At 37.3% G+C, this 15,944-nt stretch overlaps 1 pseudogene; it reads right to left on the bottom strand.

Moving 5' to 3' along the window:
* Positions 1 to 3,524: 3,524 nt before the first annotated feature.
* Positions 3,525 to 11,332, bottom strand: LOC111178962 (butyrophilin subfamily 1 member A1-like; annotated as a pseudogene).
* Positions 11,333 to 15,944: the final 4,612 nt, after the last annotated feature.

Raw genomic sequence — 15,944 nt, 5'->3', positions numbered from 1 at the left:
GTCATCTTTGTGTCAACTGAGAATGGGTTCGGGCAGTGAGTTGCTATGGAAATGAGTACTGGGCCATTTCCTCTTCTCTAAGCCTCCGCTCTCTGAAGATGTCTCTGGGACAGGTTAGAATCTCTCTGGACTACACTTCTGGATGTCTCTCCTTCTATAACATGAACAAGTGCCTTATCTATACCCCCCTAATTTTCTTCTCTGAAATTCTGCACCCCCTTCATTCTTTGGTCCCCTACTGTAGGTTCTCCTGACATTTTCCCTGCACTTAAGAGAGCCCCAGCAACACCTCCAAGGAAAACAATAACCCTGGATTCTGGAAACCAGGATTATATTCTAAGTCCCAGCTCTTTTCCCCTTTCACCAACCGCTTGAAGGGGTCTCACACGATCACCCATTTACCTAACCAAGAGGCTTTAACTTTACTCTGGCATCAATTCTGACCTGGAGACTGATCCCTTCTGTGACCTATCATATCCCAAGCTCTCTGATATCCTGCCTACGGATCACAATCTGATATCTGGTGATAAAAGACCCTTAGAAAATCCAATGGGAAATACAATTTAGCCTAGAGGAGGAAGTGCAAGGAATGATCAAATATTTGATTGGTTTCTCTAGGAAAGTGACAATTAATTATCCAAGTGGGGGTGAGAAAACAAAAAATATGGTTAAAATGAGGTAAAGAAAATACAGCTGAATATAAGGAGAAAAATCTGATCACTAAGACATAATCTTGAAAATCACATAAAGTGTGTAATTCCTGCACCAGACTTCTTCAGAAAGTTAATTAAGAATGTGGAGTAAGGAAATTTTTCAGAAATTTTAGTCCAAGAGAAAAATATGTTACGTTTATGAAAATATCAATTTCTGTTTTAGAGTGAAAAAAGCACACAGTTTAAAATTAACAATTATAGAATAAACATAAGCAATTAATGCAACACAAGTAATAAAATGCAATGGAAATAAAAATATTTTAAAAGTCACAATGAATTAAAAGAGAGAAGCCACACATAGGACAAGAAAGAATGTGAAGAAATAAAGATTTGGAAGAAGTCTTAAAAGCTTCTGAAGTGAGAATGAGGAATACCCGCAAATGACAGGCTGCTGCTTTCTAGGAAGGCAGACATCACGGTTTTAGCTGTCCTTTGAGGATTATTCATCTGTGGCATTCTGGAGTTTTCTCTTTTGGGTCATGATATGTTTTCTCTATTTTTAAACTCATGAACTTATGTTTGAAACTATGTAGTGTAATACTGTAGTATTATTATTTCACAAGTATTTGAACATTTATTTGATTTAGTTTTAAAATTTTTCCAGTAGTGGTAAAATACACATAAAATTCATCATTTTAGTCATTTTAAAGTGTCCAATTCTTATTGTTGTTTTAACTTAAAGGGAACCAAAAATCATGAACAGTTTCAGGCCTTTTTAGACTCTGATTTTACAGTTTCTTGAAGACAGAAATCTCAATGGCAGAATGCAAAATGGGAAAGATGTTATTACTAAGATGAGAAAGATATATAATTACTGAAATGATGTCTCAAATCTGAGTTCAATCAAAATTAGGAAGGAATGTAATCAAAGTGTATTTAATTTTCATATCCATTAGAATTTTATTTAAAGAAAAAAATAAACTGTCCAATTCTGTGGTATTTTTACCTTCACAATATGTGCAACCTTCATCAGTATCCAGCTCCAGAATATTTTGATTACTCTAAAAGGAAAGTCCATAACCATTAAGCAGTTACACCCATTTTTCCCTCCCTCCAGCCCCTAATATACTTTGTTTCTGTGAATTTGCCTATAGTGGGTATTTCATATAAATGGAATCATAAAATACTATATATGGATTTCTTTGTGTCTGTATTTTTTTAATTTAGTGTAATGTTTTCAAAGTTCATCCATGTTGTGGCATGTAACAGTACTTCATCCTTTTTTTTTTTTTAAATTAAAAGACTTTATTTTTTAAGAGTTGTTTCAGGTTTACAACAAAATTGAGTGGAAAATCTAGAGCACTCCCATATCCCTCCCCTCTCACCCCTTAGTTTCTTCTATTATTAACAACTTGCATTGGTGTGGTACATTTGTTACAACTGATGAACTGATACTGGTACGTTATTTTCAACTAAAGTCCATAGTTTACATCAGGGTTCACATTTTGTGTGATATATATACATACACACACACACACACACATATATATGACAAAAGTAAAATATCCCAAACTGAACGCATTGTCCTTCCTGTTCCATATCATACTTCCAATACCATTTGTACCCATTCTGTTGTTACCCTCACATATCCTCATCCACATGTCCATTTGATTATACCTATTAATATTTTCCCCACCGTTCATTTACCTCTCTCCTGCTTTTATTATTTCTTGCTTGTTATTTAAGCCCTTCCTTTATTGTCAGTAAAGTTAATATTCTGGGGTCTGGATTTATTCTTCTTGGGTTCAAATACTGACTGCCACTTAGTGGCTGTGTGTTAGGGAACTTTTGCTATGGCAGTATACCTTCCAAGAGAGGTTGTTAAAGGGACTTGTCACTTAAAGATCTGCTAGAAGTGCAGAAAAACCTAAGTGGATCTAAGTTGATCTCATCTACTGTCAGAAAGAGAGGGTTCATTTAACAGGAGAAGCTCATATTTTATATTCTTGAAAACGTAAGCTTTGTGATAAACACCTGGAGAAGGCTTAGCTGCATTAAAGGCAAAGGAAAAACCCTCAACAGTGGAAAGAACTTGGTCAGAAAGAAAAAAATAGGCAATGTTAATGATGACTCTTTCTTCATGAAGTCTGAGGATGTTTCTCCATTCCTATTTGATGATTTCTTTTTTCTCTGAAAACATAAATTGTAACATCCATTCCTTTTTTATTCACATACAGTTCTGGACTTGCTGACCAGTAAGAACTTGTTTTTTTTTTTAAAAAAAAGGCTCTTCCTACCCAGGAGGCTTGTTCTCCTCAAATGGTTTTACAGTTATTTATCAGTCTTCAACACACCTTGGCAAAGTCCAAGTTTAGAAGTTGATGGACACCAAAGTCTGAAGAAAGAACAAGCTGAGCCATTAACTTTTAAAAGACTTGAACAGATTTCTGCGTGTATCTCCAACAGTACTGCTCAACTGAGACCCTCCCCTTTAAACATCACTCCCTCTTCCATATTTGATAACAAAAATAGTAAGAAGAGAGATTTTCTCTTTAAATGTAGCTTTAAACATATTTACTTCAAAACACAGTAAGTACCAGAGCTGAAGAAAGGCCCATGAATTAACTTGGAGCTTTCTCGTGACAAATCGTTGCTGCCCAGAAAGAGTATTTCCCCAAAGGGAGCACTGGAGGAAATTCCCCCAGACATTTTCTAGCCGTGCCATTTCTCTTTCTCCCTCTACCTCTCTTTGAAAGGGGTCGGATTTATACCTAGTGAGAATGACCTACTCTTCAAGAAGAAGAGCTTTCTTGGACAACATACCTATAAGAAGCTTGAGCAGAGGCAGCAGAGGTGCTGACACTTCACTTCTTATGGTGGTAATAGAGAGTTTCTTGGGGGACGCTTGTATCACAATTACTTAAATGAGTTAAAGAGGTCTTTGGAGAAGAATCAGGACAATTTTCAGTGTGATCTGAAGCTGCACAGATGGTCAAAGATGCGCCAGCACCCTGAAGGCTAAAATAAGGATGAAGGGTCCCACAGAAGGTGATTCCAGTAAAAGGATAGATGTGGGACCCATCGATCATACTGTAAAAGGACACATTCCCAGCATCCCAGTCCAAGAAAACTCCTATCTTGCAGGAGTGCTGCCTCAGTGACAGAGGCTTTCTCTGGGAGGTGGGAAATATGAATTCTCCTGCCTTGTATACCACCACCTAGAAATTCTTCTCTGGACATTCTAAAAACCACCCCTCTCTCTTTGCTGTGTCTGAGCAAACACCCAGAGCCCATCTAGTTCTAGATCCAACTTCTGTCCCAATATTTACTTCTACCTCCCAGTATTGTCTCTCCACAGTAAGAAAAATCTTGCCCAGAACACTGAAGATGGCTTCAGACTCCCCTTGCTCTTGGTGTGTTGGGGCATCACCATTCTGAGAAACACTCTCTTTTGAATAAATATGTTTTCTGCTCTCAGATAAGATGAGGTTGGGAAGAGCTGTGGCTGGATCCAGAGTAAAAACCACTGTAGGTATGGGGGAAAAAAATAAAGGTCATTCCACAGTGGAGACTTGTTAGTTTTAGGAAAGATGCAAATTACTGGGAAAGGAGAATGAAGAAAAATAAGAGGGAGAGAAATGGAAGATTAGGTAAAACAATGCATGTTCTCTCCTATGTTCATTCATAGGAGACACATGATGTATAGATCATAGAAGGCCGGGGATGGATAGGACCTTGGGTAACCATGTGTTCCAGACAGGCTGAGACCATTTAGCCAAGAAGTCTGTCTCATCTGAAAATCTCCAGGATCATATATTTCAAGTTGTTGTTTCTCTAACCTCCTGCAAATGCTGGTTGCTCTACTGCTTGCTCTTAATAGTTAAGCCATGCCTTATTTCCAATCACAGTGTACCCACTTTCATTTAAGCTTCTTTGGTGTCATTTTTCTCTAGGCTTATGTAAAAACTAAGTCATCTACTTCTCATACACTCTTATTATATTTCTAATGGTTGAAATCCCAGGCTGTGTGGTCAGAAAGAGCTGAATTTTGATAATCACTCTGTCTTTCGTAGCAGTGATGTTGAAGTTACTTTGTCTCTCTCTGTCCCACTTTAATCTCATGAAGATGTACATCATTATGGTACCTCAGTACATACAGGACTAGTGTGAAAAGTCAATGAGCTAATGTGTAGAGAACTTAGTACTACATCTTGTCCATGATGAACACTTGGTAAATTTTAGCTTCTGATGGTTGTAATAACACTAATACCTGTACTCATAATAGCAATAGTGCTAATACTAGTAGTAATTAATCTGCTTCTTGTCAAACCGAACATCTTCAATAATGAAAAGTTTTCTCATAAGAATTTGTATGTTAGCAATTATAATATATTTTAATTTTTGGAGGATTAATTTAACTGGGAAATGTGTGTAGATACAGGGATATTCAGAGTGAAGTAGCAAGCAGTAGAAATAGAGAGTCGACTCATAATTCTGGAAAGACCCTAAGATGGTCAGGGGCCATTTTTCCACTGAGATGCAACAAGCTCTTCTGTGTATCAGACTGGGTATGTAATAGGCTTCCTTCTGACTGAACTATTCTTTCAATGTTATTCACATGAATAGATCTACCATATCACTTAAGTCTCATATTAAATATCAATTCCTCGGGGTAATTCCTTTAATCCACGATTTTTTTTTTCTCATGGCAATCTTTTATTCCTTCATAAGATTCATCACAGTTTGTACATGTGCTTTTCCGTGAAGTTAGAGACCAGCTCCACTCTATTTATTTGGCACTGAATAAATAGTTGTATAATTTTATGCTGATGAATGAACGGTGTAAGAACAGTAAGAAATCTGTTAACATTTCTGCATGAGATTGAAATGAAAGCCACGAAATGAAAAACCAGTTAGGTATTACTGGGAGTTTATACAAATAGAGTAGTTTCTCATTTGTATAAAAGAGATTAAGTGAGACAAAATAGTAAGGGCACTCACCTGCTTTGAACTATTCCTTTCTCCAGTCTAAAAAGAAAATCATATGGGAAAATATGCTAAGGACGTTTCCTCCGAACTAGTGAGATGCTTATCCCTTTACCTCTTGTATTTTTTTGGACTCCCAGATTCAAAGTAAAATCTCCAGATGATGGCACCTATCTGAAAAATTCTCTGGAAATGTCTCATGAAATCCTGAAGTACCTGAAGCCCCAAGACAACATCAGTTACTCACCAGCATATAACTCTGCTTTTCTCCAATCTGAAATAGAACAAAGGAATTAGATTCTCTCATTCATTGGAATGCCACTTCAGGGTGTGAAATTGCAGTGACCACAAGAAATCTGAGGGTTTATGATAGTACTATATTTCTGCATTCATTATCTCAATGACAATTCTGATGTACTTGCCCTCTTTTACATCTCCTGTTTTATTTCTCACACTTTCCACATTCTACATCTATGTTAAAATATGAGGGTCTGGTTTTTTGCGGGAAGAAAGGAAAAGTAGGCTTAAATTGTGAGAGTGTATTGGAAAGCCTAAAATTCTATGTGCTGCCTTGATAACTTTGAGCTTCACAGGGCTCCAAATGCCTAATCGTGAGCTCTCCTGCTCTCACCAGGTATGCCCTCCACCCAGCAGGAAAAGCTCCCCCTCTCAGCTAATTTCCCTGTTGGCCAAAACAGCTGAACCACAGCTGGTCTTCAACCTAATGAACTTTACCTCCCTGTCAGCCTGCAAAAAATATCAAACAAGCCAATTACATACTTCCACAGAAAACAGCGCCACCTCATTCTCTTGTTCCTGAAAACCCTGGCTCCTACAGACCATGTTAATTCATTCTGCTCCCAGGTGCAGTCTCCATGTGGTCCTGCATGGTGTGAGGTGTCTTTCTTCCCCAGGATGTGGGTACATGTGACTAAAAATCTGCTGTCAATCTCTTTTGTCCAGTGTTGGGTGTCATGTGTTTGAACATCTTATACTGTTTAGGGTATGGGATCCCTCCCTCACCAACAAGGTAAATAGGGGGTGACCAGAACAGAGGGGCCAATGAAATGGTTCATCCAACCATAACATCAGTATAACTCACCTTGCTGATACAATTTCTTCCTTCTGGCTGAAAGGAATAACAGCCTGTGAGAGGCCAGACATACAGCATACAGTAATGACTCTATTTCCTCTATTAGAGCAAAGAACGTGGAAGACTTACCAAGCTCTTTCTCAAATGATTCTAAAAAGGAAAGAAAATAACAAAATGGATTTAACAGAAAATAAATATTTTCTAGACTATGTTACTAAGCCCAGATCCTAAGTGCTACTTCCATATACCTAAAACAAAAAAATTACCTTAATTGAGAATTATTATGACCATTAAAAAAAACCCTCTATGTTTATACCAGTGATATTTTCTCTCTCCAATGGACTTTATAATACTTTTTTTTTTCTCATGGAGGTCCTGGGCTCCATGTTTTATAGGAGGTCTTGGCGCTCTAACTCATCCGTACACATATCTCTTTGTTCCCAAAAGATGCCATCCACATGCACAATCATGTTAACAAACCCATAAATTCACAGATCCCCACCAAGTCTGATTCACAGTTTTACCTTTGGCTTTACTTTCTTTCTCCTTTTCCTTCTTGACTTCTGATAGTTTCTTCTTTTTCTGTCGTTCATTTTGAGCCAAATACACAACAGCACCAGTGAAAGCCCCAAGTATCACCAAAGTCACAACGAATGCTACCTTCCAAGGAGAGGTCCTAGGGAAGAAGGGTTCTGACACAAGACCCCCCCCCCAAACCTGATTAAAAACATACACCAAGCAAGTCTAGCCCATCCCAGGTCATAAATATCCCCTCCTTACTCCTGTCCTGCCCCCCAAATGAGCAACACTGACCTGGGATAAAAATGGTTTCCACTTGCTCTTGTCCAAAGAAAGGGTTCTTCATGGAACAGGACACTTCTGTCTTTGACCTGTCTCTCACAAGAAGGGATGCCTCAAACTGAAACAACCCATCATTATCTTGTGTCTTGTCCTCAGCGAGAGATGGGATCTTCTCTCCCTTTGCATCTTCCCATTGTATTTCAGGCTGGGGAAACCATCCCTTGCCTGTGCACTTCAGCCTTATTCCTTCATCTTCTGGACCCACCATGAAAATATGAGTACCAGAACCCAAACCTGGAGAGGAAAGTCATTCGTCTGAGACTTGGACATTTTTTGTCCTCGTGTTTCACAGCTACACCAGTGGGAGAAGATGGACAAAGCACCATAGCTCTCTGTGGATGCAAGGGGGTTCTTTTCTTTTCCCATGAGATAAATGGGTATCTGAAGTTCAAAAATTACAAGAACATTGAAGCTGATACTGGAACTTATACCAATGCCTGTCATATCTCCTCTACACAAGCATATCTGCAATTGGCCATAGAAGGATAATAGGGAAGGTACAGAGTAAAATTTGCCAATGTAGACATGTTGCCACTATATCTATATCTGTTCTGTATCTATATCATATGTCTATTCCATTTATTGGAGTCTCAAGGAAGACTTCTTCTGTGCTTAAATTGAGACTACATGTAGTCACTTCCTTAAACAATCTCCTTTTGTCATTTTTCCAAATTTTCTTTCTTCCACTGAGTAAAGATTATCTAAAACATGAAGGTAACAAGGTGAAGTGAGTCCATGAAAGAGTCAAGATCTTTTTACTTTTCCATTCTCACTCCTTTCTTTTCCTTCCACTACCCCTCCTCTTCTTGAACTCCGCACAGGCTAGGTCAGCTAGTAGATTCACATAACCAACACCCATATCAAAATATAACAGCACCAGAATACTAGATGAATTCACTGTCTATTCAAGAATGATGGCTATTCTAACTTCTGAGACTATATATTATTTTGTCTTTTTAAAACTTGATATCACAAAGTATGGAACCACCATAAGCTCAGTTCTATTCTAGTTTCTCAGTTGTGGGAAATATATTAGGAACCTCAGCTACATCATCTTTTTTTGGCTAAAAATTATAATAGAGCTAATAATTTTTACTACCAATCCCTGATCTTCCTGGGGGAATATACTTCTGGAAAACAGAAAGCAGTCTGAAAGACAATCCATCTTCTCAGAATTGCCTGAGAGAACTGCCAATTCTCTTGAAAAAAGGAAATAAACTGCTCCTGAGAAAAATGGAACAGATCAAAGCCAAGGAAGCAAGATCTAATAAACCAAATAGACCTTGCATTTCCTGGAAGAATATAATCATTGAAGTTCCAAGTTGACATAAGCAGATGAAACCTATATCTATGTTGAGAAAGAGGAAGGAGAAGGAATACCCATTTCTGAGCATTAGAAGTGGCTGTAAAATAGACAAAGTTTAAATGAGTGAAAGATAAGCATGGATATATAATCAAACAACTGCTTCTAAAGGTTGGACTTGTCTTTACACCAATAAGTCAAAGAACTGTTATGGGAAAGGTACTGAAAAATGCTGTCACCTGCATGAGGTTATTTCCATGACTATGAAATCTTTGACCTCTTACTGGGAGGATACTGAAGTGAGATCACAGTAACATGGCTCAGGAGAGTTTGTCACTCTTTCCTTCAAGATCTAATGGATTAGATTTTTTCCATTCAAGTTATACATAAAGAAGATGGATAAAATGAGTATATCGATATCTTGTCAGTTGGTGTTAAATGAGAAGTATTAATTTAAGGTAGGCCCAACATAGTCACAGTATGAGAAAAACATTACAACTAAAAGGAAACAACGTGTTCGTCTTGGCAGAGAGGTATATAGCTTTAGAAATGGAAACACCAGAGAAATAGACAGATAACTCATTATAACCACACAGAAAATTTAGACTTACCCTGGTACCTATGAGAAGTTTATGGGAAACAATGCATTGAAAACTGGTGGAGATTTTCTACACTATTCACTACTGGTATGGAGATAAGTGAATATATACATTATGAAACAGTATTTTGAGCTTTTCATTAAACTTCATACCAAAAATACATTTCTATAGATGAAAGATCTAAATGTAAAAAGCAAAACAATAAAAAAGAGATAGAAATGAACTACAGCTACATTCAATTAACTACATAGAAAAATCTCAAACAGAATGGTGAACAACAACAAAAAAAGCCAGACATAAAAGAGCCTATGAATGTGAAATTAAAAAACAATAAAACTAACCAGCACCTCAATCTACTCTGTCAAACCCTCACAGTCACTTCCTCCAAACAGTGGATTTGGTTCTGGACCACTAACACTCCCTGTTAAGCCTCTGTCCATCATGGTACCCAGATGGAATTCTGGCCTCTTAGAGTAATGGTACTTTTTGCTAATCATGGTGCCTTCCTTCAAAATACGTGAGGAGAAATGTAGAGGGAAATAAATGATCAATTTTTATGGTAGATATTTATGGAAATAGTTTAATTTTAAAGTACAGCACAATAAATGTATAAATAGATGAAGAGGATTTGGGGCTAAATCCACTGTCTAAGATGTTGACTAGCTCTAAGGATAACTGCTTTTTTGCTTCTGTCCTGTTCACCATCCTCCTCCCCCAAATCAAGTACAGAACACTTAGATTTCCCTTAGAGTGATATGTATTCTCAGATATTACTCACTTATCACCTTTAGCTCCAAAACGGCTTCTTCAAATTCACTTCCTTTTTAAAAAATACATTTGTACATTCCATTGTCTGAGACCCGGAGGCTGTCATTCTCACAGCTACTCTTCCCTCAGTGATGTAGTCTTTTACCAACTCTGCTCTCCCTTTGAAATCTACTAGTTGTTCTCCCGCCTGCTCCATTCCATTCTGATACACATACACAGCATCTGAGAACTGGGAGTGGAACAACCGGATCTCCATATTCTCCACGCTCATGGCTGGGGACACGCGGCAGGGCAGCACCGTGTCTGCACCCAGCACGGCCACAATGGGCTCCGAGGGACCAATCACCAAAAAGGAATCTGTGGAATAGAGCCACAAGTGAAAAGAATATCAGAATATCCTGCCTGGACCTTTTAGAGCACAGCATCATTATTGGTCCAGTAAAGCCCCATAGACATTCTCTCTCTCATTCATACAGCAATAATTTGTAGCACACATTCAGGCTGAAGAAGGCAGTGAACAAGACAAGGAGGATTTCCACCCTGTGGAGCTTACAATCAACAGAGTGATCTCATATTAAACAGAAGATTTTTTAATTGCCATGGTGGTAAATTCAATGAAGGAGGAGGGGAGAGTGCTGGAAAATCAAGAAGCTATAGAGTTTTTAATCAGGTCTTGGGCATCAGAAAATGCATTCCTCCAGAATCTGATATCTAAATGAATTACAGGACATCAGTAAAGTAATTCTACCTGGTCCTGCCCTCTAAAATAATCATATAACGATTTATTTGTCCTTGTATATGGATAAATACATTATTGTATCAAAATAAAAGATTTGGAATTAACCTATGTATATCGGAGACATGATGGAGTAGTTTAATGCTTCTGTTCAGAGAGCAAGAGAATCCAAGTATAGAAAATATAAAATATTCTCGCCTGAGCCCCATATGGACACTTGGAGAAGCAAGATAAAGAAGAGGTCTCTTGGCAGAGAGAAGTCCAGGGAGCACACCATCTTTCCCAGAGCAGAGAACAGTATGACCCAGAGGGAGGTCCTGAAAATAGCTGGAGTGAAGACAAAAATGGGACCCACAAGGTAAAAAAGATTATAGCTAAGGTGGTTCACAGTGCTTCTAAGAAATGGCCTCCTGAAGCGCTCAAATGACTGTAGTGTCTCTCAGGGAACATCAGGGAAGACTTTGACATTCACAAAAAAGACCTTTTGTTTCCCTTTTCCAAGAAAACAGTTTTTATCTCAATAGCCATGCTCTGATGTGATAAATCTGACCACAATGTCTCTAAACTCCTCTCTCAAGAAGAACATTTTATCCAATGGACGGAAAGACAGAGCAAAGGCAATGAGCAGCCACTGAGAGAGATGGCTCTAGCATAAACATTACTCTGGCCTCAACCAATTTTCTCCCCACACATTCCTATGGGCTGAAGGAACATATATAACTTGGCTTCTCCTCTGTCAACCCCCAGGGTCCTTGCCCAGATTCTCCCTCTTGCCTGTCACCAAGAAAGGATTACATTAATTAATATATGCAAAGCACTTAGAAGAGTGTCAGTAACTTTACGTTCTGTGTAAGTGTTGGCAATTTTTAGTTTAATGTCTTGTTCAATTGACCTCAATATATCTGCCATTCTGATGAAAATTTTCATCTATCAGTTAGGCCTCTCATTCATTCCATTAGACAGGGAATTGAAAAGACATGGGCATATTCATACCTTCTCCCAGACATAGAAATTTCCTCCACTGACGTGAGGGTTATATCCGTCTCAACCAGGATGAAAGAAAAGCGGTATAAAATTCCCAAAATGATTCTCTACAAACTTTCATCCTCCTTCCATACTGTAAACAATGAGAAGAGGCGAGGATGAGATTGCTGTCCTCTGTTTACATAATTGACTTTTGTTTTGAAGATCCTTCAAATCCTATGAGTTCTAGAATAATTGTTTTTCTTACTTAGAATGACAGAAAGACATTCTGAGTTAGAGCCTGAAAAAATTAAAGTTCTAATTTACATTTTTTGAAATTCTGGATCTAAAATTGAACATCTATGTATAAATTGTAAGAGACATAGTAAAACAAGAAATAAACAAATATAAACCAGATATATTCTAACGAAATTTTAGACATGGTAGTATTAATTTTAAAATAAAAATAAAGTTCAGAGAGAAATCATTCAAAGAAACAAGATTGTGCCTTCAAATAGGGACATCCATTAAGAGCATATAACTTCCGAGGATTGCATGGTGCTAATGGCATACAGCAGAATTAAAAAACACAAAATCAGTTGGGAACTCAAAAAACTTTATAATTATAATTAACCAGAAATGAACAGAATCATTCCAGAACGTATAAATGGAGTTATAGAGATTTTATTTTATTTTTTATTTTTAACATCTTTATTGGGGTATAATTGCTTTACAATTGTGTGTTAGTTTCTGCTGTATAACCAGAGATTTTAAATAATATAACTATGCTATATCAAATCTTTTACTTTATGACTTGGTGAGATCTAACAGTTTCTCTTAGTTTTTGATTAACAGAAATCCACTTCAGGCAATTAAGATGGATTAGTAGAATGAGTCAGTGTGATACTTAGCTAACCCTTTCCTCCACCGTGCTTAGAATGCCAATCCTCTCCCAGGTCTGCCTATAAAATTAATACCAAAATATCTGCTTATTCTAAGTATTCCTTTTGAAACTTGCTTAAGTATCTAATCTCATTAGAGATTTGGATTTGTGTTTCCTAAACAGGCAGGGATTTGACATGAGTATGAATAATACTATCATGCTTTGGGAAAATGATTTAAATTTATGAAGTAAATCACCACCGCAGGACAGCCACGCAGTCTCCTTGTAGGCAACTACTCTATTGGAAGGAGCTATCAGAAAAGGAGAATAAGTCAGTCCTTGATTCCTCCATTCCTAGGTGACTAATGCCAGGACACAATACCTGAAATCTCCTATCTTCCACTTTACTCCAAGTCAAATAACAGTACCCCACAGAGGGCAGGTGTAAACAGAATGTGGGATGTATCTCAAAAGTTTGTACCGTTTCCCTGCTCCAATCCCCTGTGTTCAAAACCTGTAACCTTCGTTCTTCATATAAGAGAAGTTTAGTGAGGAGAAAACTTCTGATTCTTTGTTTGTCCAGAATTTTCTTTCTTTTGCTCTTACACTTAATGTTTTGTTGTTTAGATAATTCTAGTTTCTACTCAGGAAAGTGATGAAATAAAATTTATATTTTAAAGCAGGACAAGAAAATTTAAACAAAAATTCTCTCTCTCTGTCTGTTTGGGCCTCCTTCTTCCCCCTGTAATATGCAATGTGTATCTGCATTATACATTAACCAGACCTCCTCAAAGGTGGGAATGCCCACTTGATTGTAAAGATCAATTTTTTTTTCTTTCTTGTGATGACAGCAATGTAACTTCCTAAAAGAATAGCATTCTTTCCCTACTCTGTAGGCGATCATGGAGACTCTCTGCTTGCTTTGTACATGCTTACCTGGACTATGTATCTTTGGTGAACTTTTATGTAACATGTCAGTATGTCTCAAAAATATGTGTGATCCTTTGTCTCAAAAATATGTGTGACTGTGCCTTCAACTTCTAACAGGTGGAACAGTTCTCAGAGCTTCTGAATCTGTCTTCTAAGTTATAATCCTTAGTTTGGCTCAAATAAAATTCCACCTTTTTTGCTTAACTTGATTGTTAGTTGAATTTTTGTTGACAAAAATAAAGACTAATTTCAATTGTTTTCTCGTAATTAATATTGAATGACAGATGTATGATGGAATCTGATTTTTTTCTTTTGTACATAACACATTTTTCTGGACTCTGGAAGCTTTGAGGTTTTTGGTTTTTGTTTAGTTGTTTGTTTGGAGCTCTAAAACTTTATAAGAATTCATGTATATATGACTCTTTTTTTTTTGCAATACTCCAACTTTTTGTGAAGTACTCTTCCTTCTGATTCTTGCCCCTAATCTCCTTTCCATTTTGGAAAGTGTACTAGGTGAATGTTGAAGTTCTGGATCTATTTGCTTAACTTATATTTCCTAATTTTTAAAATCTCTTTGATTTAAAGTACCATGTAGTAACTCCATTGTCCTAACCCAATATTTTGACCTTCAGGTGTGTCTACTCTGATATTTGACATTTCCATTTGTTTTCTACTTTAAGCCAATTTTTCATTCCCAAGAATGCTGATTATTTCTTCAATCCTGTATCTCCTATGAAGGAATCCTTCCTAATATACTTCATATTTGCATTAAAAATCTTCATATACACACACTATTCTTTACCTTTTTATGTTAGAGAAATCTGAAAATTAGAGATAAGCAAAAATAATAGATAGAAACACCCATATTTGCACCACTCAGAAATAAATACCCTGGACTTCCCTGGTGGCACAGTGGTTAAGAATCCGCCTGCCAATGCAGGAGACATGGGTTCGATCCCTGGTCTGGGAAGATCCCACATGCCACGGAGCAACTAAGCCCGTGTGCCACAACTACTGAGCCTACGCTCTAGAGCCCATGGGCCACAACTACTGAGACTGCGTGCCACAACTCAGTAGTAGCCTGCATGCCTAGAGCCCATGCTTCACAACAAAAGAAACCACCACAATGAGAAGCCCGTGCACTGCAATGAAGAGTAGCGCCCATGTGCAGCAACGAAGACCCAACGCAGCCACAAATAAATAAAAATAATTAAATTTTTTAAAAAAAAGTACTTTCCAAAAAAAAAAAGAAATGCCATATCATTATTTTTCTGTGATTTTGATGTCTATCCTATTTTTCTCAAACAAGATCATACTGTTTACACTGTTTTAAAACCTGCTCTTTGAAATCAATAATACCTTGTAGTTCTCTCTTGCTCCCTCTTCACTTTTCTCTCTCACACAAACACTGGTATGTACTCAATGAAATTCCTCAAAATATTCTCCACAGGTTAACTGATTTTACGCAAACAATTATCTATTATTGGGAAAAATATATAAGTATGTATATAAAATTTTCAAATTTATTTTGTGAATAGAATATTTACAGTTTGAGATAGAATACACACACAAATATATACATTTCAAAGTAAACAAAAAAAGCAAGTCATGTCTTCAGCCCATTCCTTCTCTCCTTCAGTTTTCCCTTCCCATTCCTCAATATTTCAGACCCTAACCATATGGTAGGTGTCAGACCCCAAATGAGACAGGATGGCCTTACGGAGGAGGGTTGCCCAGCTTGGTGGGAAAGAATTTGAGTGGAAAGAGAGGTCATGCATGAGGTGGGGAGACAGCCCCGAAGAGAACTGCGGAAGAATATATGGTCCTATATTCAAACAATGTAATATTATGCAACAATATAAAAAATGTTAATGTACTGATACACACAACGTGGTTGAATCCCAAAATACATTTTGTTTAGCCAAAGAAGCCAAGCACAAAAGCATACATACTGTATGACTCCATTTTTGTTGAAGTTTTACAATAGGCAAGATTAAGCTATCACGATTTATATCAGAATACTGTTTTTCCACCCCCTGGAATGGATTGATGGACAATGGACATGAGGAAAATTTTCAAGAGACAAAAAAATTCCACAGTTTGATGGAGGTGGTGGTTACATGAGTGTAAGCGTTTGTGAAACCTCATTCAAATGCATGTTTTAAAACC

The sequence above is a fragment of the Delphinapterus leucas genome, chromosome 10 (assembly GCF_059928025.1).
Source record: "Delphinapterus leucas isolate spDelLeu-1000000601 "Yukka" chromosome 10, BTC_Dleu_Yukka2, whole genome shotgun sequence".
Lineage (NCBI taxonomy): Eukaryota > Metazoa > Chordata > Mammalia > Artiodactyla > Monodontidae > Delphinapterus > Delphinapterus leucas.
Note: the sequence above shows the minus strand (reverse complement) of the source record. Positions and strands in the feature narration are given on the sequence as shown.